The 25,817-nt window shown below is 37.9% G+C and overlaps 2 long non-coding RNA genes across 2 annotated transcripts; both read right to left on the minus strand.

The window, feature by feature from the left end:
- Positions 1-2,452: 2,452 nt before the first annotated feature.
- Positions 2,453-9,238, minus strand: LOC126972085 (uncharacterized). The gene is made up of 5 exons (XR_007731045.1): positions 9,064-9,238; positions 8,487-8,631; positions 6,258-6,316; positions 4,970-5,141; positions 2,453-3,026 (listed from the first exon to the last, which is right to left on the minus strand). It is a non-coding gene; the product is annotated as an uncharacterized LOC126972085 (long non-coding RNA).
- Positions 9,239-10,253: 1,015 nt separating this feature from the next.
- On the minus strand, positions 10,254-25,757 carry LOC126972054 (uncharacterized). The gene is made up of 4 exons (XR_007731037.1): positions 25,676-25,757; positions 24,573-24,607; positions 12,242-12,368; positions 10,254-10,434 (listed from the first exon to the last, which is right to left on the minus strand). It is a non-coding gene; the product is annotated as an uncharacterized LOC126972054 (long non-coding RNA).
- Positions 25,758-25,817: the final 60 nt, after the last annotated feature.

Here is a 25,817-nt window from a genome sequence, read left to right on the forward strand (position 1 = left end):
TTGAGATCTATGTTACGGACGAACCACGGTGCTCCGGTGGCCGTGCGCGTGAATCTATTCTGAACCACTTGCAAACGCCGCAAGTGGCTCGGCGGCGCGTGGGCAAACACGATGCTTGCGTACGACATAATGGGATGTACGATGGTCTTGTACAATGTCACCTTGTGTCTGAGCGGTAGTTTGCTTCGCTTGCACACAAGTGGATACAGGCGGCTAAGGACAAACCGCGCTCTATTGCAAACCGTGCTGATATGTTTTGCGAAGTTCTTGTTACTGTTGAACGTAACACCTAAATATTTATAATGTTGGACCCACGGAATAAGGGTCCCATATAATTTAACAATAGGTATAGGGGACAAAGATTTTATTTTATTAGTATTACCAAAGAGTACCGCTGCGCTCTTTGAGGGATTGACTTCAATCCGCCATTTTCTGAACCAGTCTCCTAGTTCATTGACGGCGGCCTGAAGCACTCTTATATGACTCGCGAGGCGCCCCCTGGCGCCATAATAAAGAGCCGTGTCGTCCGCGTATTGTGTGATTTGCACTTTCTGAGGCTTTGGGAGGTCACTCGTGAAGAGTGAGAAGAGGGTCGGGGACAGAACTGAGCCCTGAGGCACTCCCGACCTGATGGGTCGGGGCGTGGATAACGTGCCTTCTACTCAATAGCGGAAGCTTCCATCAGTAAGGTAGGCTCGTATGATGCGTACGAGCCTGTCTGGTATACCCAGTTCATACAGCTTAAAGATTAAGCCGTTATGCCATACCTTGTCGAAAGCTTTCGCTACATCGAGAAATACGGCCGCTGTAACTGTACGGTATTGGATTCGTTTGAGAATATACTCAGTGAGTCGGTGGGCTTGTTGGGGACATGAGTGAGCAGTCCTGAAACCAAACTGATGGTCGGGTATCATGTTCTGCTCCGCGATATAATATTTGAGGCGCGCGAGAATCAGACGTTCGTATAGTTTACCTAAAGAGTTAATTAAACTAATGGGTCTATAACTACTGTATGGATTCTTTCCATTGTTCGGGGAACGCGCAATGAAATAGCAGTATATTAAAAACGGTTACTAATAAATTAATGAGTGTGGGAGGCAGGATTTTAAGAACCCTGTTATTTATAGAGTCGGCCCCGGGGCCTTTTTGGAGTGAAGCTCCCTAATAATTCCTTTCACCTCTATACTAGAGGTTGGTTGTATTGGCTCGCCTGATGGGCTAACAGAGATGCGACTTTCAACTTCACAGTTTACTTCATTAACATGGGCTGGGTCGATAGCTGCGTTCGGGGTGCACTGACTCTCGAGACTGTCGGCAAGGCACTCCGCTTGTCCTCGTCATCGAGGGCCGGCAGCAGTCCCGGTCTGTCCAAAGGAGGCATTACTGTAGGCGGTTCCTGTTTGAACGCGCGAGGCAGCTTCCAGAACGCCACGTGCGTCGGCTTCAGGTCGCTGAGCAAGCTGTCCCAACGATCGCCGCGGAGTTCCGCAATCCATTCCTTTACCACTCGCTGTAGATGGCGGAGGTGACGCCTATTCTCGAGTGTTTGATACCTATCATATGCTCTAGTGGCTCTGCGCTTCTCAGTGAGCAGCTCTCTGACTTCAGTAGTAGCCGATGCGGTTGCATTGTAGGCACCTGCCTGGTGCAGGCCTCCATCTTGTAGTGGATGTGAGATGTCACACAGGATAGCACTCTGGGCTACGTCAACCGAGTCAATGACGTCAGGTATTGAATCCAGGTGCTCGGGCGTTGTGGTCTCGAGTTCCTTCTCCAACCGTTGCCAGTCGATCACTGTGTTAGTGGGTGACTGGTAATTAACGGACGGGCCTAGGTTTATAATGACCGGCCGGTGGTCTGAGTCTAGATCGTGAACTACTTCTATTGAATTTACATTAAGTGTTACATTTTTAAATAAAGCAACATCAAGTATGTCGGGTCTGTGTTCTACGTTATGTGGGTATCGAGTTGGCTCGGAACTAATTGTAGTGATATCAGCGAATTGAAACCAAAATCATTTTGATTTTATTACTTTGCACTGACACCTGTGTTTGCTACGAAGCATTACAATGGTAAACATTTGTAGAGCAAAACAGCCCATGTATCTCTTCCAGCTCACCTTTAAATTGAAATAACGCTAATTCATTCCGCTAGGTGGCGGTAAGGGTCGTTATTCTGCTAAATTATGTTAAAATCAAACTTTATTCGTTAATCTGCTTTTGTGTTAAAATAAAACTTGATGCACGACGATTATTGAAGGGTGTTCAATTTATTCTCTTTTTACCTTAAAAATATATACCTTATAACTTTTTATTCCTCGTGCTATTTTGCGTTTGTAGAAGGAACAATTATAGTTATACTAGCTGACCCAGCAAACGTTGTATTGCCGATATTAAAATCGCGATACAAAAGTAACTGTTGATCGTAGAAGGGTGAAAATTAGAAGTCGTATGTATTTTTTAATGCTGACTCATAATCAAACAAATTTACAAAATTATGTCAAAAAATATTTAAAAAAAAGCTTTAGCGTGGACCACCCTTAACATTTAGGGGGATGAAAAATAGATGTTGTCCGATTCTCAGACCTACCCAATATGCACTCAAAATTTCATGAGAATCGGTCAAGCCGTTTCGAAGGAGTTTAACTACAAACACCGCGACATAAGTACTTCAGTTATGATTTATAAGGCCGAACCTTAATTGTACCGAACCATAAGCAATGAACAAGAATTACTGATATTTTGATAATTTTACTGGTCGACTGGTGGTTTTTGACAATTTATTGTATCCTCATTATTATTTCAACTAACTGTTATCTAAGCGATAATAGAATATGCAATCACTTGCTAGAAGTATTTTTTTTAATTCAATAATTTCCGTATAGCTGTTCTATCCCTTCTTTCTTGCTGCAGTTATGTTAAGTCTAGGCACATGTTCCCATTCCATCGCATATTGACTTCTTACTGAATTTTGTGCATCATATAATTTTTGACCAGCGCATATATATTCCTTTATCGCGATGAATACTGCAATGTAAAAGTAATATGAGTTTGTACAAACTTTTTAACTGTAGACTTTTAAACTCGTAATAGTATATTTTATTTTATCGGTGTGGTTACCGACTAGTTTCGGACCATTCGTAAGTCCTTCATCAGGGTGAGTGTAGTTTTGCGATAACGTCTCGTTTGTTACCGCGGACTTGTGATCGTAATGCGCGGCTGGACATGACAAGCGCGGGTTGCACCGGTGGTGATGACGAGCACGGTATCACTGACACTATGTCACTATTAGTGTCCACGGGTACACACAATTGTACTCACATTGTCCACTACGTCGGCACTATAGGTCTTATTGCGAGACGCGTTTTGTAACACTGGTTTCCAAGTTGGTTGCAGAGCGTTGTCTCTATTAAAATTAGGTTGACGGTCAATTTCTATGGCTTCCAGCAGATTGCGAGACACAAAGGTTTTACTGCGAGCCAATACTTTTCATTTGTGCTCAGTGAGCCTGGTTTTTACGTTGCGTCCCGTTTCACCAATGTAGCTTTTGCCGCACTCGCATGGAATTTCGTAGACGCCAGGACTCTCCGGACTACTAGTCGGTACCCACCCACACCGATAAAACGTGAGTAAAGCCGTATTAATAAATAAGTTAATAATGACTCACGAATGTTTAAATAACGTAAAAGTATACTTACGTGTTTTTTTTTCATTGCTGCTAATACTCCACCCATACCATTGCAAAACAGTTGCTGTGGTATGGGTAAAGTATTTTTAAAAAATTAACCTCGAGGTCATTTAAACACAATTTATCGAATAAGTGACATGGTCTTCAAATAAACATGATACTAGTGATCATTAAATTAAGATGCTACTGGGGACATTTTAACGGAAATTATACGGTAGTCATTTAATCAACATGTACTTGGATCATAGAATTATGATGCTACTACTACCGTGGTCTTTTAATTAGGATGATACAAGGTTTATGATCACTGACCTGTATAAATACCACTTGAGAGGCTGTTCCATATGTTTATATTTGTGCCTGTATGAAGCGCCACTCGCGAGCGTTTAGAGAACTAATTTTGACGTATAATACAAATGGCTGCGAAGAAACGTACAATACAGTGAAGTATTTTTGCATTTTGAATTCATTTCGTTCGTTTTCCGTGTTATTTATACTTCAAGAATCAACGTAGTAAAGTACACAATAGTTTTTTTGTAAATAGTTTCCCACCATCAATCGATGTTTGCTGAGTTTGTCATCACTAGTTTTACTACCGCAGACTCTCGCTACATGGCCTACAGCGCCAAAATGGCGAATATCAAACAGGCACAAAAGCACTTTGACAGCCGTCAGTCCAGTGGTATATATAGTAGCGGACAGTGGTTGTCATATTAAAATGGTACTGCAAGAGTCATTTATATAGAATGGTACTGGGTCGTTTGATTAAAATAATACTAGGGTTATCAAAGTAAGACGGTAGTGCGGTCATCAGATTAGATTGATACTGGCTTCATACAATCAAGGAGATGGGGTTATCAAAGAGGTACTGGGTCAGATAGATTAAGATTATACTAGGGTCATCCATTCAACAATCTGAAAATAATAACCAGTGCGAGGCTCCTTTGCACAGGTTGCCGGCTAGATTATGTGTACCACAACGGCGCCTATTGCTGCAGTGAAGCAGTAATGTGTTAGCATTACTGTGTTTTGGTCTGAAGGAAGCCGTAGCTAGTGAAATTACTGGGCAAATGTCTCAAGGTGACGAGCGCAATTGTAGTGCCGCTCAGAATTTTTGGGCTTTTCAAGAATTCGGAACGGCACTGCATGGTAATGGCCAGGGCGAATCAATTACCATCAGCTGAACGTCCTGCTCGTCTCGTCCCCTAATTTTCATTATAAAAATGCATAAAATGTACAAGTAAAAAAATTCAATCAGAATTTTGTAGTAGGTCTAACTTACGTCCTTTTCTATTGCAGTTGGCTCTATATAGAATACACAAATCTTCAAATTCAGCCAACACTGAATTTTTTTTATCGAAGCCACACACTCTATCACCGCCAGGTGTACATGTCTTCTCTTTGAAGCAATAGAACTGAGCAAACCTCTCTCTTGTTATTGGGTCATCGTATGGCTAAAGGGATAAAGAGTCTTTATACTTTACAGACATATAATTACGCCTCTTTCCCGTAGGGGTAGGCAGAGACCACTTCTTTCCACTTGCTACGATCCTTACATACTTGTTTCGCTTCGTCCACTTTCATTATTCCTTTCATAAATGCTCTTCGGTTTAGGGTACTCTTGACTTGGGCATTTTTCAAGATGTCCCTGATTTGATATCAAAACGTCCGCCTAGGTCCTACTCCTTCCAACACTTTCATTCACACTGACCTTATACACTTTCTTCGTCAATCGTTCTTCATTCATTCTCTCGACATGGCAAAACCATCTAAGCGTACCTTTCTCAATTGTTGTTACAACATCTTCTTTCAGACCACAATGTTTTCTTATCCTGTCACTCAGTTTTACTCCTATCATACTTCTCAGCGCTCTCATCTCATTGCTGCATGCTCTCTGCAATTATTCTGCTTTCATGTTTCTTCTGCCATACCCAACTTTCACTTCCTTTAAACTTTATACCTTAAAACGCTTTTATTAGCTTCATACGTATGTTAGTATCTATGTACGTCAAAGAGCATCATGTAAATCTTATCATAAATCCTTAAACGAGCAACTTTTGTATATAAATATATATAATCTGAATCTCCGAAAACAGCTCCAACGACTCTAAAGAAATTTAGTAGTTTCGGGGCCGAAAAATTGATCTAGCTAGTGTAATAATGAGAAACTGCTACAATAACATTAGAATACAAAGGTAAATTTCGCCATTATATAAAGGAATAAAATAGCTCAGATGGGACATTGGGTGATCCGGAAAGCAGAAGACCCCGGTTCTAATCCAGATGTCGTATATCCACAATAACACACTAATGACCGAAACACAATTATGCTTCACAGCAGAAAAAGGCGTCGTTGTGGTGTAGCCGCCCACATTCTAGCCGCTATTGCAACGGAGCCTCCCACTGGTTGTCTTTATTAGAAGAAGGTACACCTTCGGTGATCACTTATCACTGGGCAATAAAGGATCTAATTGGTTATCATCTTATAGTTCCTTGTTTCGATCTAATTTCAAATTGAATACATAATTATTACATACCTAACACATATTACCAACAATAAACATACTCACATCAACATCGCCTTTAAGACAAATTCCGTTTATTATAAAGGTATAGAAGTACGAAAGTGCTAAAAAAACAAGTATAGTGTCAAGTAAAATACAAATAAATTAACTTAAAGCTATCTAATAACTAGCTTGTAATGATAGAAACCTACTGTAAGTGTTCTGTTCCAATTTTCTTTCGTGTTCTATGGTTATATTCTATGTTTCTATTGGCGGGCACAAAAAATACCTACATACGGCCGTTCGTAATATTCAGTCTATCTTCGATTGTGGCCTACTTGAGATAAAAATCGTAAATATCGTTGACTTTTCTATGCCAATAAACTTATATACGGTAACTCATCTTATCCGTAAACGCTGTCTGTCAATGGGAGGACGTATGACCAGCGATAGAAGTTTGTATGGAAATTGCAATTCATGCGTCCTAATATAAGGCGATAAGAATGACTTATCGGGTATATTGGGAAAGCTTCAGAGTATTGACAGTCTTCTTAGTCGGACACTTTTGTCAGAGTGGTCGTGGTTGCGCTGACGAGGTACATGGTGGAGTGTTAGGTGGGTCAACATCCTTTCTGAGGGTAGATCTCCTGGCGATGTGCTTCCATTTCTGACGGTTAGAGGCGTTGCGAGTACACTGGACTATGGTGGACTCAGTAGCCTTTGTGATGGCGTCTATCCAGCGGGTTGGCGATCGACCGCGTGCTCTCTTGCCTTCCACCTGGCCCTGAACTACCAGTCTCTCCATCGAGTTCTCATTTCTAGAGACGTGACCAAAGAACTTCAGTATTCTTAGTTGCACAATTGACGATAGTCTGTCTTTAATACGAAGCTCTTTGAGGATGGATACATTGGTGCGAAATGCCGTCCACGGGATCTTTAGGAGGCGTCTCCAGCACCACATCTCTAATGCATCGATTTTACAGCGGTCCTGCAGTCTCAGAGACCAAGTTTCAAGTTTCGGCTCCATAGAGAAAGATTGGAAACACAAGGCATTTCATCAATCTGACTTTAGTCTTCTTGGTAATCCTCCTGTCCCTCCAAATCTTTCCCAGTTGTTCCACTGCAGACCTGGTGATGGCGCACCGTCGTCTGATCTCGTCGCCACATCCTCCAGTACTTGATATAGTAGATATTGTATTGACAGTAGAAGATAGTAATTTATCTCTATCTCAAGATAGTATATTGGGAAAAGCCGTTACATTGTCCAGTATAATCATCGGCACTATGAGCGGACTCAGGCCATCCGCCAAAACGGAGAGGAGAGGAGACGTATTTGAAAACCAATCAGAATTCGTTATTTCCGCATCTCCTCTCCTTTAAGCTTCGGTGGAAATAGATCAAGAGGAGAAAAGAGATGTCTTATTTGTCTATAGAATTTTGTACTGCGTCAAGTGATCTCTTTTTTTTATGAAAACAAACGAGATAAGCCGATCGTTCAGCTGATGGTAATTGATACGCCCTGCCCATTACAATGCAGTGCCGCTCAGGATTCATGAAAGACCCAAAAATTTTGAGCGGCACTACAACTGCGCTCGTCACCTTGAGACATTAGATGTTAAGTCTCATTTGCCCACTATCTACGGCGCCCTTCAGACCGGTACACAGTAATGCTTACACTTTACTGCTTCACAGTAGAAATAGGCGCCGTTGTGGTACCCATAATCTAGCCGGCATGCTGTGCAAAGGAGCCTCCCACTGGTGGTGGCCACGCGCGCCCCTTTCCCTGCTGTCTTCTCCCCGCGCCTCGCATACCTGAAAGGGTTGTTATAAAGAACATTTCACATCTCCTCTCCGCTTTGGTGCAAACCAGCCGTTATTGATGTCGGATTTTATAATATTTTCAGTTAAGTTTGTTTGTTTTTTCTTGCTCAAGCAAATTAAAATATAACTTTTGTAACGACATTACGTCTTCTTTCTCCCACAGCTCACATCTTCGCTATTCAGAGCTCACATCTCCTCCCCGCTAGACCTATGAATAGTCCGAAACTAGTAGGTACCAACATCGGGAGTAAAGTTGATTTAAATAAATAAAGTTAATAATGTCCCACGAAAATTGTAATAATTAAACAAATAAATTACTTTAAAACACACCCATAATTTTTTTTTTCATATAAAGACTCATCTATTTACGAATAAAAATAATTTAATATCTGATTTAAATAATATTTTCAAATGTATAACCACAAACAGTAACACACCCAACTTCCTTTAATATAAAAAGACTTGTCTACTTACAAATAAAAAATGATGTTATATGTGATTTAAATAACATTTTCAAATAAATAATTTATAATCACAAACGGTAATAATAAATCACAAGTTAAGTTTAATTAAAAATATCAATATTCAATGCATCTACTCATGTTTGTTGCAGTAAAACCTGAAACATATTAATTATAATTCGTTTTAGTATGAAAACAATATTGGCAAAATATTGTGTTAGTAAGCGCGTTTCCTCAATCAGTTTTTTAGTTAGTCATTCGAATGTTTATTTTTAACTAAAGCAGAATTTTTAAAATTCGAATCAATTATTTCATATTACTAATTATGACAGTAATCACGACCATCCTGCTTACTAAGTATCGTGACACAAACAATGAATTCAATATCTAAGACTATAAGTCGTCGTGACAGCTGTGAACACTTCGAAAAAAATAGCGGCTTACAGTTAGCCTCTATTTTCAGCAACACACGTATAATAAAACCATGTGACACGTATTGCGAGTGTAAGACGTAGCTGTCACTTTTTATTACGGTTTAAAATGTATGTATGTTTGTCTGTGTATTGAACAATATTGACCCAATATCTTACCGTATCTTCGTAAACAATTAACTTTATACATAGCACACGTATTAACGAAATATTTCCTCGCTTTGTTGCGCAAATCTCTTCCACATACAACAGTTCCTGTGTTTGTGCAATGCTTTGCTCTCCAGCACCAGTATTTGTTGATAATGGATGCCACATCCGAGAATTCAGAGCGTGCTGTTTTCTGTTTATTAAAAAAAAAAAATCTTTGCCAATTATTTTTTTATGTTATCAATGTAAACTAATTCTAAAGCTTTTTCTAGTTCACGTGATTGAGCAGATTTGAACATTATTATGTCGAAGGGAGCTCGTGTATATTACAAACACAAATTGTAAATTGATTCAATTTAGCAGCATGCATTCATGCATGTGTTTCAGTTTAAAAGGAGCTGTAACTAGTGAAAATATTGTTACTAGTGAAAATATTTTAATAAGAAATAAAACATATTTTAATCTAAAATTATCAATTCCTCCTCCCATAGATTGATTTAAATATATATCAAATAACGAGTCATATATATACATTATATAGATAACAGCAGAGGTATACCATAACCGGAAATCACGTCAAAATGCAAAATTTCATCCGCATTATGTTGACCTCTGGCATTATACACCCTCGTGTCTTACGAGAAATCCCTCGCCTCGCACAACCACTTTGTCGAATCAATTACCGGCTACTGTTTTCTCAATACACCAATACCCACCACGTGACCCTCTTGCCCGTTTGCCCCTTCGTATACAAAAAATATCAGTTATTGAAAATACTAGTGGTAACCCCAGTTGTCCAATTAACACACATGCTATTCCTGAACCCCTTACACCTTTATCCTAGCAACTTAGCCGGTGCAACTTAAGAATAAGCCGCGAGCCGCGACATCTATAGCTGCATGGCGAAAACACAGATTCGTAAAGTAACCGCACAACACCGGAACATTTAATTATAAATCCAGGAAATCCTAGTATTCCTGTTGATATGCCGCGGTGAGATAATAGTGATTTCATCGTTAAGTGTCCTCCGAAATATATATTTTGCCAGCACGCTCAGGCGAATTTAGAAGAACCCAGAATCTTGCAGAAAAGGTGAGTACCGGCTATTCCCTTATTCCAACGATTCCTGTTCTGTTCACCAGAGTACCTTTATAAATACATTCCACTTTAAATTCCCTGGCGCAACGAAAAAAAACTTCATCAACATTTCATCGAGTTTAATAAAAAACTAATTTATAATACTTTCTTCTTTTTTCGCATTTGTACTATTCTGGTCATTGATTGGTAAAGGGCTGGTTTCTCTTTCGTTCCGTTCTAGTGACGATTCTTCGGAGCTAAGTGGAGGCAATGAATCACATTTTTCATTATCCGTTACTCGATATGCTAAAATTAAACATAACAATAATTCTCTATAACTGTTAATAACTGTTAATTATCTCGTAATGATTATGAAATTACATTTTTTTATGATAGAGGAGGATAAACGAGCGTACGGTAACCTGTTGATAAGTGATCACCGCTGCCTTTTTTATGAAAATAAGTGACGAGACGAGCCGGACGTTCAGCTGATGGTAATTGATACGCCTGCCCATAACAATGCAGTGCCGCTCAGGATTCTTGAAAGATCCAAAAATTCTGAGTGGCACTACAACTGCGCTCGTCACGTTAACACATAAGTTGTTAAGTCTCATTTACCCAGTAATTTCACTAGCTACGGCGCCCTTCAGACCGAAATACAGTAATGCTTACACATTACTGCTTCGCGGCAGAAATAGGCGCCGTTCTGGTACCCATAATCTAGCCGGCATCCTGTGCAAAGGATGCTCCCACTGCCTTCATTATCTTTCAATACCAGAAGAATCACAGAAGCGTTGGCCTCTTAAAAAGGAGTACGCACTTTTTTGAAGGTACCAATGTCAAATCGCGTTGGAAACACTTCACAAGGAAGTTCATCCTACGTCTCGGTAGTACGTGGAAGAAAGTTTCTGAAAAACCGCACTGCAATGGAATGCCTGACATCCAGATGGTGAGGATGATATTCTAATTTGTAGGGTGTAGTAGATGGAATTTGACGGCAGGAATCAGGTGAAGCAGCTCTTCGGCACACTCCCCGTGATAAATGTGATGGAAGACACACAAAGTAGCGCAGTGATCTTACATTTTTATTGTTCAATAAAAATTATCTATCTAGATCATGTTATCAGGGTAACAGGAAATGCCAGATAAACTAAAATAATAATAAAAAAAGTGTGTGTGTGCTTATGTGTGCACGCAACAAGTTATACTTCTTTGGTCTAACGAAGCAAAAATCATTAAAATGATTTATTCCTCATGCTATTCTACGTTTTAAGAAAGAACAATTTTGTAAAAATCGCTTTTAAAAATTGCAAAGATGGCTTTGATGCATGAATTATTAAATAATGAATACGGCTGTATGGGCTTGAACCCTTTGCCAATAATGGTCGAAGAAACCAATAAAAACTAACGAATGACGGAAACGTCAGAAAATTTTGTGTTACAGTGATGCGCGCACATCTTAAATTTTTACCCTCATTATTTTTTCATAACGCGCCTAAAGAGGTATAACTTAAAAAAATTACTTTTACACAAAATCTAATGTAAAAACACAGTTACAATCAGCGTTTTAATCCTTCAGAATATTTAATTCTGTTTTATTTAAACGTGAAACACTCGCGATATTAAAAAAAAATACAATTACAAAACTTTCGAGTGTCCCTAGGCGTACTACTTTTTTTTCCATGAACAACAATCCATGATGATTTCGTTTAAGTCATTAATGATATTACTTATGGAAATAATTGAAATAAAAAAGTATTATTATTATTTTATGATTTAATTTGACGACCGATATTGCCGAATGGTTCACTAACCAGGGTCACTACCCTGACTACTAAGATAGAGGTCCCGGTTTCAAATCCCGGTGGGTGCAATCATTTATATGTCGAATATGGAAGTTTGATTCCGAGTCATGTATATATATATATATATATGTGTATTTATGTATGTTTAAGTAAGTATATTGTGTTAAATTTATCGTTGTCTTGTACCCATAGTACATGCAGGGCGCAGGCTTTGTCTAGTTTGGGGCAAGATAATATGCTAAAAAATGTGTCAATATTATCATTATTAATTACTTAATTTTTGCATACTATAAAGTAAAAAACATTACCGGTTTTGTGCAAGCAATTATATTCCTTAAGGTCACATGAATCAATAAATCTCCGTACTTCCCTCTTATCAGTAACACCACATTTCTCAACGTTATTGTGAATACATACTCTTGCGGAATAACAAACCTTAAAAAAATTATAAAAATAAGAAAAAGAAGTGAGAATGACTGGTGAGATACTAATTATAATGGAGTGCTACAACCATTTAATATTATTTCACTAAATTTACAATTAAGAGTTCGATTTTATCATATTAATATTCGAAGTAATTTTATTATTATATTTTAACTTTACAGTTTACAGTATATGCAGTATACACCTTATAAATTATATGTTATTTATTTTATGAATAGATACTACATAGATTAGATTCACGTGATATAAAGTGAAAACTGTTGCCATTTAAAATCGGCATAAAGCAGTGCTCTTACCGCCGTTCCCAATATACTATCTACAGATTAAGATAGATTGCTACCTCATACTGTCAGTAATTAGCTATCCATCTTTTGAAGCTGACCCAATATTCCCAATTAGAGATTCTAATTGCCAGTTCAGTGTAGATAAGCTGCCTATCTGCCCTCCCATGCGTTCGAGCTAACGGAAAATAACGGAGGGAATTTAGGGAGGAATTCGTCATCTCAATATTTTTTCTTTTCTATCAAAAGTTTTTTTTTACAACAAAAATACTAAATATAATAATTCAACTTACTTTATGTTATGTTTAAATATAAACAAAATATACAGATGTTATGACAAACGAACGTTTTTCTAATGACAGTAATTCTTGATATTCGACATTGACGTTTCATGTTAATTTGTCGGATACTTTTTGCATTGTAGACGATAATTTTTGGAGCATGTGATCAAACAGCAAGATTACACATTTTGACTTAATATCGAAAAAGAACCCTTAATTTTTAATTTAAACTTCTCACGTCAAAAGTTCAGCTTTTTTTTTAAAAAAGTGGGTGGGCTTTTTATTCATTCAAATCTTTACTTTTTGATAAAAATATAAATAAATTATATATATTTTTATCAAAAAGTAGAGGAAAATATTCGCCAAAGTTATAAGTTTTTATATTTTTGTGTAGATACTTTATAAAGTTATTTAGATAGTAAGTAAACAAGGAATATGTCTTATTTTAATAATGTTATTAAGTACTTGTAATTTAATTATATAATTTATATAATTGCCTTTAATGTTATTTATTTTTTAATCGTGATATTTTACATTGAAATTAATAAAATACAAAATACTTACTGATGTTATGTGATCACAGTGTCTTTCTTGTTTCTTTTTTACAAAGTTTTACTATGCAAAAAAAATGTTCACGAGTTTATGTTGTGTTTTTATGAATTATTGACAAAATTGAAAAAATTTAAAAAATAATAACGGATTGTAGAGCGATTCGTATTAACAACTTAGATCGTTAGAAAACTACGTATTAACATAAATCTCAATAATTTTTTAACCTCTATTAATATAGAAATTATAATGAAGATCTTGACCATGTGACCGGCCATGTGCCATGTGTGTGCGCCGCTGTTGTAATACTCTAGTGAAGTGGCGAGCGAGTATATACGTGGGTAATACTGAGAATGTTTAGAACTGGCCAGTTAGAAACATTGCTAATGAAAACTTTTTTGAATTTCAATTTTAAAACTCTTTAATAACCTAATGTAGTATATTGCATTCATTTGTAATTTGTTTTTGTGAATTGGCGGAAAATATAAAACTCTTGTTACACGTGAACATGAACCTAACGCGAGAAAATGTTTGGTCAATGATTTGCTATGACTTTCATTGTGGGCTTACTCAACTACAAAGCTATGATAGGCTGAGATTAGCATTTCTTAATGAAGCCCCATCTCGTGCCACTATTTACCATTGGTTTAACGAGCTTAAGCGTGGACGTAGCAATCTCAATGAAGATCCGCGTGAGGGACGTCCTTTAACAGTGACTACTGAAGAAAACATCAGTGCTGTGCGACGCATGATAGAGGAAGTGAAGAGAGTGAACTATCAGCAGATACGGGCAAGCCTAGGCAAGTGCATGAGTCAAGTTCAAAAATATTACACGAACATTTAGGCGTCAGGAAGCTTTGTACCCGATGGATTCCCCATAATTTAGCCGACGACCAGAAACACCTTCGCTTGGACTGGTGTCGCCAAATGTTAGATAAGTTCAACGGCGGTGACTCAAATGCTGTATTTGACATCGTCACAGGTGATGAAAGCTGGATATATTGCTATGAACCTCAAACCAAAAGATAATCAGCTCAGTGGGTGTTTCCTTTCGAGGATCGGCCAACTAAGGTTTACCTTAGAAAGAAAGAAGTCAAGGAAAAAAGATGATTGCCTCATCCTTTGGTCGGAAAGGTCATTTCGCGACAGTTGTGCTAGACGATGGAAGGACAATTGCTGCAGACTGGTATGTCAATCGCTGTTTGCCTGTTGTCTTGGAAAAAATTCGACAGCAGCGCCCTCGAAGCAGGGTCCTCCTCCACCACGACAATGCTTCAGCGCACTCCGTAAAACGGACTGTTGAATATTTGCCAATGGAGGTGTCGAGATAATGAGTCATCCGCCATACAGTCCTGACCTGCGAATTTTACTTATTCCCAAGAACTAAAGATAAAATTCGACTCGGCATCGGGTTCACTTGTCATTTGTGTTCCCAACTACGATCAATTTCTTCAGGCTCTCATTACCCCTTCGCATTATGTAGCCAAAATACGAAAGAATTCGTTGGTGGGATATCGTGGACAGACAGGTTTATCTTAAGCTGCTTAGAGGATCGACACATTTGTTCGCTTGGTCCAAGGTGTCCTCAACATACGCCTGCAATATCACATCTCCAAGACATCAATCCTCTGCCCCTCTCAAGCCCGTATCGTCCAGAACTCCGCGCCATACAGAAAAATTAATGGAAAAATATTGAGATTTATGTCTGATGTTAAGTGATAACCGCCGCCCACATTCTTTTGCAATAGCAGAGGAATCACAGGAGTGTTGCTGGCCTTCAAGGAAGGTGTACGCGCTTTTTTGGAAGTATCCATGTTGTATCGTCCTGGAAGTTCATTCCTTAGCTATTTACTTAGCAATGTTCAAAGTCAAAGTCAAAAAATCTTTATTCACTGTAAAACTTTATAAGTTATTTAGTGCAAGTCAGGATGAAGTACAAAAATTACAATAGCATTCAAATGAGTATAACAATATTCATTAACAAAATTTAGAACATTAATTCCAATTATCTTTATCATTCAAATAATCTTTCACATTATAATAGGCCTTAGATGTTAATTTATTTTTTACGATACATTTAAATTTTTTAATAGGTAATATTTTAATTTCATTTGGGAGTTTATTATAAAATATAACACAATCCATTTTAAAGTAGATGTTAGTAGTAGTAGTAGATGGAATTGCGAGTTTATGTTTGTTTCGAGTATTGACACTGTGTGACACTATTCTTTACAAATTGGCTAATATTTTTATGAGCGTATAGGAGGTTCTCGTATATGCACTGACAGTGTACTGTCATAATATTTATTTCACTAAACTTTAGTCAGCAAACAGTTTAATGTATAATATTTATTTTGGTATGGTAAATCATTGACGTAAACCAGGAACAAAAAAGGACCCAAGATTGAGCCCTGCGGTACACCCATCGATATGATAGAGCTAGTTGATCTTTTTCCATTAATGTCTACTCTTTAAATCCTACTACGCAAGTACGATTTTATTAAATCTAGTGAAACATCTCTAACCCCATAGTGGTAAAATTTTTGAAAGTAAGGTTTCATGATGGACGCAGTCGAATGCCTTGGATAAATCACAAAACATTCCTAACGCATCACATGAATCCTCCCAAGCATCCAAAATATTTCTTATTAACTCGATACTAGCATCTGTGGTTGAAAGACCTGGAGTAAAACCATATTGTTTATTATGCATGAGGTTATTATTGTAAAAATGGTTACTTAATTGCGTTAACATATTTTTTTAGAAAATCTTGCTAAAGGTTGGTAGTACTGATATGGGTCTAAAATTGGTGGGGTCAGCTTTATCTCCCGACTTAAATACAGGAGTGATCTTGCTCTGTTTCATTAGGTTTGGAAATAAACCGCAATCTACACACTTATTGAAAATAAAAGCTAAGTCTTTGGCTACAATTTCTATTACAGATTTCACTACGTTAACAGAGATTCCCCAGAGATCTTTAGTTTTTTTAACGCTAATTAGTCTTAACGTTTTAATAATCTCTATGCGATCAACATGCTTAAATTTAAAGATTTATTACACAAAGATACGTTTTTCTGTAGCAGTTTCATTGCAGATATAGGTGAGGAATTTAGATATTTTATCGTAGAGACTGGTATATCAGTAAAAACTTTTCAAATGTATCTGCAATTTCAGAATCGGTTTTTATGTTTCTGTTACCAATCTTTAATTTGAATTCAATATTTCTCTTATTAGTTTTTCCGATCTCCTCATTTATAATTTTCCAAGTTGTTTTTATTTTGTCATTGCTATTTTTAATATTTAAACTTATGTTGTGAGACTTAGCTAATTTACAATCGTTCTTGAATTCTTTAGAATATAACCTTACATAATTTAAAATTTTGCACTTGTATTTAATCGCCTCTCTTCATATAAGTTATACAATGTTTGTCTACATTTGTGTAAATCGACGGAAACCCAGTCATTAAAAGATAAAGTATTTTTTGGAATAAATGATTTTGAAATGAGAATAGAGTTACACAGTTTAGTAAATGATTCAAAAAATATGATGTACATTGCATTGGCATCTAAGTTAAGTTGAGGTAGGAATAGAGAATTGGAACTGAGGCAATTTTTCAATTGATTTAAACGATAATTTGTTACAGGAGTACATTTAACTTGTTTTTTCAGAATAGATCTGATGTCTTTAATTTTTAATAGTTGACCAAAATGGTCCGAGTCTAATTTACTAATAATACATTTGTTTATTGGGATAATGTCAGTGAATATATTGTCAATACACGTGGCGCTAGACGCAGATATTCTAGTAGGCTTTTGATGTACTAAAGTTATTATTCCTCTTTTTTTGCTAATTCTAATATTACATAAATTGTTATTTGTTTAGATGTTGCTAGAGGATAATTCCGTTGTCTTAAATAATTTATTTTGTAGCGTATTAATGCTAGAGACATCCTCTGTTGTCTTTTTTAATTTATTTAAATTATTTAAATTACTTGGAATAACTTCCAATGTGAGATTGTCACGAATCTCTTTAGAACAAATAGTGTGCATTTTCTGGTTAGCCAAATTCCTGGCTGTTATACTAAAATAATAAGACAGTGACACAGCTACTTGTCGTTTATAAAAGTCTGAGAGGTCGTAACTACCTTTTCTCAAATATAAATTATTTTAACATAATTGTTGGTGTCGATCAGGTGAATTAGTTTATTATTATTTAAAATAGTATGCAATGTTAAATTTAAATTATATCTAAGTCCGTTTTCAGCTTGTGGTAGGCTTTTGCTGTACGGGAATGTAAACATTACAATTTTATTAATATTTAGTGAACATAGTCAATAGTGTCTCAACATATTTGATAAGGTCACGTTTGTTCATGTCTCCTCTATTTCCAAACCATATTATTAATTTTGTTACATGTGTTAAATTTGAACTTAATATTCTTGGAATAATATCATGAAAACTGGTGTTTGGGAAGCAATTATTTATTACTGTGTGTTCTATTTTACTGTGCAGTAGTTTGCCAAAATTTTTCCCTACTTCATCACAAAATATTACAGTTTTATAATTATTTTTTTTACGCATAGTTGTAGTGTTGGTTCATTACATTAAGTTTTGCTGTCTTCAACATGTAAAACCAATTTTATAACAAATTACGCTATTTTCTGTTAGATGGCGCTGCTTCACACTGCTATAAGAAATTACTACGCGCATTATATATTCGTTGATAATTGATCTAGAATGTATCTTTGATTAATGCCACGTTACAACATCGAACATTTAAATATTGTTTTTTTGCAGGGTTAACTTCTATCTATGATAGAAGAACCTTCCTTTTATTAATGAATTGTCAGCTGTAATCTGAGGTGTTTCATTGAAGGTTTTTAAATTAATTTGATTTAACTGTGTTTTGTCAATGGTCAGGTCAACTGGTTTTGAAAAATCGGTAAAAAAAAGGAAGTTCATTCCTATTTACTTAGCAATGTTCATTACATTAAGCTTTGCTATCTTCAACATGTAGAACCAATCATATTATAACAATTTACGCTATTTGCTGTTAGATGGTTGCTTCACACCGCTATAAGAAATTAGTACGCGCATTTTATTATATTCGTTGATAATTGATCTAGAAACTAGTAAATTAATCTTTACCTTAGAAGAGAGCTCGACTGCCTTTGTGTGCTGAGTCTGCTGACGTTTCGCGACTCGCACCGGCGCTCGGGCCCCTCTAGCGTTTCAGTATACTGCGATACTTTCTGCTGAAACATTCTTTTTGACCACGATTGGTGTTCTGGGTCAACACGACACCTCCTCCGGTCTAGGTCAGGTCTGCCTCCAGAGGTAAGCACTGGGAACGAAGCTGGTGGGGTGCTCGCGTGCCAGCACCTCCATTTGGGCCGCGCTTAAGGCAATGCAAAAACAAAAAAAAACCCGTATGAACAACCAACCGTCATGCCGAATCGCTCCCCACGGAGAGGAGCGCTAAAGTAGACATACGCGGCCTGCCGGCGAACACAGAGCCGGCATTAGTGGAGGCAGAGCAGCGCAAGCTCGGGTACGTCCCAGAGCACGTGCGCACGATCCCCGTTCCGCCCTCGAGCGAGCCGGTGACGACTGGTCCGGCATGCACCGCCTCTGCCGCCAACTTTCCGGGAAGCCCACCTCGATTAGACCCCTCATGGCCAGTGACAGAACCCCACGTTATCGAGCTGAGGATCGAGCGGAGATATTCGCGGACCACCTTGAGACGCAGTTTATACCCAACCCGACTGCGGATGTGCAGCACGTAGAGACCATCGAGTGACATGTGAAGAACTACTTCGAGTTGCCGATAACGCCGACAGAAGATCCCGTCGTGTTCTCCCCCGGACAAGTTCACAGGATGATTCGACGAACTACACTGCGCAAAGCCCCCGGCCCCGATCGAGTCACCAACGAAGCCCTGCGTCACCTACCTCCGCGAGCAATCGCGACGCTGACGCTCTGTCCACGGAGCGCCCCATCCGAGCCGGTGTGCCCCAGGGAAGCTGCCTGTCGCCCGTCTGCTACAGCAGATACACGGACGACATCCCAGTAGCCCACGGCGCCATTTTAGCGCTCGAAGCGGCGTTTATTACCACCTCGCTGAATGCCCCGCATGCAGCGCTGAAGATGCAGCGAGTACTGGACGCGCTTCCCACCTGGCTGAAGGACTGGTCAACGTGGCGAAGACTCAGGCGATTTCCATCGGGCGGGCGCGCTTATTGCCGCCCCCGGTGTCACTCATGGGCGAGACCGTCCAATGGTCCCCGAAGGCTAAATACCCTGGGTGTGACCATCGACAGGACCCTCTCGATGCGGCCCCATGTGAAGAACGTGGTCGCCCAGACGCGCGCCGCACGGAACCTTCTCCGCCCCGTGCTGGCGTCTCACCTGCCTTTCCGTACGAAGGTGTGCGTATACAAGGCGTACGTTCGCTCGCGACTCACAAATGCGGCCTCCGCATGGTTCGCACTGACAAGCGAGACGGGTCGCAAGTTGCTGCGAGCGCAGCAGATGCTGGCGCTTTGCACCATTTCTGGAGCACCACGCTTCGTACGGAATCAGGTCATCTCCAGTGACCTGCGCATGGAGAGCCTGGACGACTTCATTCGTCGCCTGAGTACCTCTATGTTCGCGCGCGCCGATGGTGCGCGATACCAGCATCAGCCCAGGCATCGCGCCATACCATCGACGACCGCCGGACATAAGAGGACTACCACGTGACGACTGCTTCCTCGCCGCTGGCTGGTGGGCGCTTACCGGTACACTACTGGCGGACTCGACCTCGCTGAGCGGCGGGCGCAAGCCAACCATGGACCTACCACCCTGCCGCAGTCCGCAGATTGCTCGCGACACTACGCGAGCTCTATCGCACTGCAGCAGGACACCACCGGACATTACACCATGGACCAACCGGTCCCACCCAGTGCCCCGTCTGTAGTGACAGGCGGCGACTATATCACTGAAAGGGCCATCGCCCTGAACAGTTACTCCGAGGCCCGTGAGGGCTACGCGGAAGACCCAGATGGTGGCTTTACCTTAACAAAGTTCATAAACATACCGAATTATTTATTTTGAAGGGTTAACTTCTATTCTATGATAGAAGAACCTTATTATTATTTGTAATTTGTTATTCGTTAGGCGTCAGGTGTATCATTGAAGGTTTTTAAATTAATATAATTTAACTGTTTTATGTCAATGGTCAACAGGTTGAAAAAACTGTTAAATCGTCAACGGGTTTTGAAAAATCGGTTATTGCATTTATTAATAATTTAGGTTTTAATTAGGTTCATACTTCATATTATATTAATAACATTTCTAAATTTAATTTATACGTAGTACTTATTTGGTCAATATAATATCAAGTCAAAGGTTTAGTTTGCAAATTCGTCACCTGTTTTGAATTAAGCTGTTTTAGTGAGGCATTAAATTTCTTCATTTATTGAGAGTTACGGGCGAAGACGTTGATTTAATTTATTAGCTTATTATAAACAGTTAATTCGTTAACAAATATAAAACCGTTAATAAAAACAGTTTATTGATTTAACGACCACCTCTAGTTAAGATATTTTTTATGTCTAGATAGAGCCTCTTGTAATTACTTATTAGGAAACCGATAAAAACAGGCCAGGAATATTAGTTTAGTGTGCGTGACAAGGTCCGTCTTATACTTGCGATTTGTATGTCACTTTGTATTAGTGTGCGTGAATTGCTCAAAAGAGGTCATTGTGAAATCGATTTTTTTGACGTTTTCACATTAATTCTGAGTAATTCTGGATTGTCAGTGAATAAATAGTGTTAAGTAACACTGAGTGTGTATTTTGATCGTAGTCCTTCTGATTGAAAACAAGAGGAGAGAACACGGTACTACCCCCGAGGTGCCAATCAGACATATTATGTCTGCTCGCGGGGGGCGCGCAGAGATGTTTTTTTCGTTAAATATATACTGAGTAAAACATGCTACACGATATACCACAAGAAAGGTAATTTAACAGACTATAAAAGTAAAAATATTTAATTTTAAAACTTTAACTGTGTAAAATACGACAAGCCGTCAAAATGCGGTCAGCCATAAAAATTATCTGTAGCAGTCGATTTAAATATTCTTTTTTGTATTATCTATGATTTTTTAGTAACTATTCTATTACTAATTAGTAACTTTGAAGTATGTTTTAGTTATAAAATATTATTACATTCATTAGTAATAATCGAAATGTAATCTGTAGGTAAATCTAAAAAAATCATAAAAAATGCATGACAGCCCCACTTTAAACGAAATTTGTTTAAATTACGCAGTATCTATTGTTTATGTTATCTAACAAAGCGCTAGCTTGTTTAATAACAAAAGCATTGACGTTCGTTTTTATAAACAAGCTGAAACACTTCAAAAGCAATAAATTTTATTGTGTAACCCGAGCCCGTTGAACTTGGCGTCGGTAACGCGCGGCGGCTTAAGGCGACACTAATTGCCAGCGACCTTGAGCGATATGAGTTCACGGCTGCCGGCCCGCCATCTATGTAACAAAGCCAATATTTTCAAAATTCTTGGGTGGAAAACAGTTCATATGCTTACAATCCTCGTTATTCACTACTAATCTGAATAAATGAACCTACACAAAAAAGTACAAGCTATACGAATAACTTTTCTGAGAGAAGTACCAAAAAATGCGTCACACCATGCCAAAAAACTTGTTTAACTTCAAAGAAAAGTGGTAGTTCAAAAAGGCTCGGCAGTGTTAACTATAACCAACAGCAAGCATTAGCAACCTACAAATAAGACTTAAGGATATGTGTAACAGGATTAAGTAGTGTTCATAGCTCGAAATGCTATACTTTCACCACAAAACTTGTCTAAAAACACCATGTTCGCGTGTTTTCTGCTTACTATTCGCCTTCAGACTGGCCATAGCGCCATGCACTTTCTGGGCATAGCGCCCAACGGACGGGTTGTGTCACTACACAACGCTCTGTCAATATATTCCCGCTAAAAAATCCCGCTCTGTCTGTCTCCGTCTCTGTAGTAATTTAATAAAACAAGTACCTATTGAGTCTTTTCAAGTATTTTTATCTATTTATTCCTTCAATTTCGTTAAAAAAATTCAAACAATATCAAACAATATATGCAATTAAGAAAATCAATCAAACAAAAAAATGCAAACGTGTTGCATACAATGAGGTGGGGAGCACTGGGAGCGTCACTGGCGGCCATATTGGCGGTCGAGTGTGTGAGACTCCATACATCTCTATAGTAATCAACGGTGGCTCGACCAGTGTGGCGGCGCGACCAGGAACATTCTGTGCCCACGTCCGCGCTGGTCGCGCCACCAAATTGGTTGTGCAACCAAAGGGACACCAGTTGAGTAACTCTAAATAGAGCTGTATATATTTTGTTGATAGCGGCGACTGGTTGCGTCAACCGCTAAGCAATAAATTAATATTTATTTTTAATGTTATTATTCTCTTTAAATATGATCGAACGTCTTTGAGTATAATGAGTTTCTCACCAGTCATGTTTTTTTTTTATGAAAATACTGGACGAGACGAGCAACGTTCAGCTGTTGGTAATTGATACGCCCTGCCCATTACAATGCAGTGCCGCTCGGGATTATTGAAAAACCCAAAAATTCTGAGAGGCACCACAACTGCGCTCGTCACCTGGAGACATAAGTTATCAAGTCAGTAATTTCACTAGCTACGGCGCCCTTCAGACCGAAACACGGTAAAGCTTACACATTACTACCTCACGGCAGATATAGGCGGCATTGTGGTACCACATGGATGCCCGCTAGTTTATGTGTACACATAAACTAGCCGGCATACTGTGCAAAGGAGCCTCCCACTGGTATGTCTGTATAAATATACAATAAATATGAGACAAGTTTATTTATTGATCAGTTTAATAATATAGAGATTTTACTTATCTTAATAATTATTAGAAAAACTTTATCACATTACATCTTACTATTATAAATGTGTCAGTAATGCTCTCGGTCGCTTGGTTCTATTTCACGGCTTAGTTCACAAACCGATTTAAAGGCTTAGTGCGGTCATAATCTAAGCTACAATTATTTCCCAAAATCTTTGAAGAATTCCCAACGGGAAGTCATTGGAGAACATCAGATAGGAGAAACAAACTAAAGTAAAAAAAAACTCTTCAAAAGTAATTCTTCTCACAGGCTTCCTCGTGATCCACAACATTTCACTTCTTCTCACTAAAACACAACTTTTCCGAAGTGGTAAATAGTAAACACATATTAAAGGGATTATGAAAATTTTCAAACCAAAATATAACTTATATGAAAGGAATAGCAAATAAGGGTACTTATCAATTTTTTTATTATAATAATTGGATTTATTATTATAATTGAATAAATGTTAATTAATATTTAACTTTGCCTAAACTAACACTTAATCTGTCTCATTAATAAACCTAATGTTAAGATACTCCAGGTTTAAAATTACTTCTCCCTGTCATGAAATTCTGTAGCGACAAAAGAAAGACAAAAAGCCCTTAATCTATATATAAAAATGAATTGCTGTTCGTTAGTCTCGCTAAAACTCGAGAACGGCTTGACCGATTTGGCTAATTATGGTCTTGAATCATTTGTGGAAGTCCAGGGAAGGTTTAAAAGGTGAATAAATATGAAAATGCTCAGAATTAAATAAAAAGCAACATTTTAGTTTTCCCTTTGATGTGTTCCCCGTGCGTCGTTCAGAAATCAAATTGAAAGAATAGTTCAAAATGAATAACTGATTAGAATTTTTATATCTTTCTAACTTTCTCAGGAGGTAAAAAAATAAACTTAATTTTAGCTAACTATAGTTGGTAGATTTACTACAGTTGTTAACTATCTATCAGATTATTTTTATGTAGATTGATAAATCTTAAGATTTGTCACAAATTAAAATTCATAAAAAAAAACATTATTTTATTTATTATATACAGTACAACGTCTGTCGGGTCAGCTGGTTTGGAATAATTTTACTTCGCCTTTCTAATTAACAGAAGTATTGCGATCTTATCTGTTCTTTAATGTTTCAAAATAAAAGCATGAGCAGGTACTTACTTGACTCGTAGTGCTGCTAATGAGACAGAAGAGACCTGAAGGTAAATAAAAAAAAGTGAAGTGCCAGTCACACTCGTAGACAAAGAGGTCCGTACCAATGTACAAGATATAACAACATTACTTATAAAAAAAATATCGCAAGAACTATATTCTGTAAATATTGTAAATTTGGACGTCGCGAAATTGGCAAATCATTACAAAATATTGTGTAGTTTTATGAAATCAAGATGCAAGTGAAACTGTTTTAGGATTGTAGTAGAGGCATTAAGTGAAAATTTTCAGAACATTAATCGATTTACCGCCTTATTCATAATAGTCTGCTAACTTAAAGCAATGCTAATCTCACTCTGTCTTCTTCAATTGTCCTAAGTCAGAATGAGAAAAAACACTTCTTAGCGGTTGTTTAAAGTTAGCGGACCATTATGAATAAGGGGGTTAGAGTCTAAGATTAATGATTGGTCTCCGCTGCGCGGTGCTACAACTAGATACCGCAGACGTAGTCGCAAAATGCGGCAACTTATACAATAGGGTGTACTCGAGCCAGTCTCCAACAATTTGTGACGTTGACGTGTCACATGTCCTGTTAAACTTTGCTAATAATTGAAATTAAAATGACGAGTCGCACAATGAAAATAATACTACAAAAAATAAGAAAGACACTGTAATCACAAATCATCAGTAAGTATTTTGTATTTTATTAATTTCAATATAAAATAACACGTAGTATATGTTACAAAATATGAAAGACGCCTTTGAGTGTCAAGAATCCGGGTCCATTTTTGGGCTAAGCAAGAGTTTTTAACATGTTATCGTATTTTATTTATCATATAACTTCATACCATAAAAACTTAGATGATTTATACGTGATGAAAACAGGCCAGGCTTATTACTTTAGTATGCGTGACAAGCTACGTTTTACACTCGCGATTTGTATGTCACTTTGTGTTAATGTGCGTGCATTGCTCAAATAAGAGATTAACAGTCGAACTCAATTTTTTTTCAACTTTTTCGCAGCTGTCATATTCTGTCCAAATCTATAAATTATCTAAGAATAAAAACATCTCGAATGTAAAGTAAAATTATATATAAAACAATTTACGAACCAATTGTTGCAACAGCGAAATGGGTTTGCATTTTTTAACTCAATTCCGTTAGTACGAATGTTCGAAGCAATAACTGAAAATGAAATTGAACCATTTTAAATTTATAACTTCATAGGAAATATTAAAGTTGTAAAGGATATGT

This window comes from Leptidea sinapis, chromosome 2 (genome assembly GCF_905404315.1).
Source record: "Leptidea sinapis chromosome 2, ilLepSina1.1, whole genome shotgun sequence".
NCBI lineage: Eukaryota > Metazoa > Arthropoda > Insecta > Lepidoptera > Pieridae > Leptidea > Leptidea sinapis.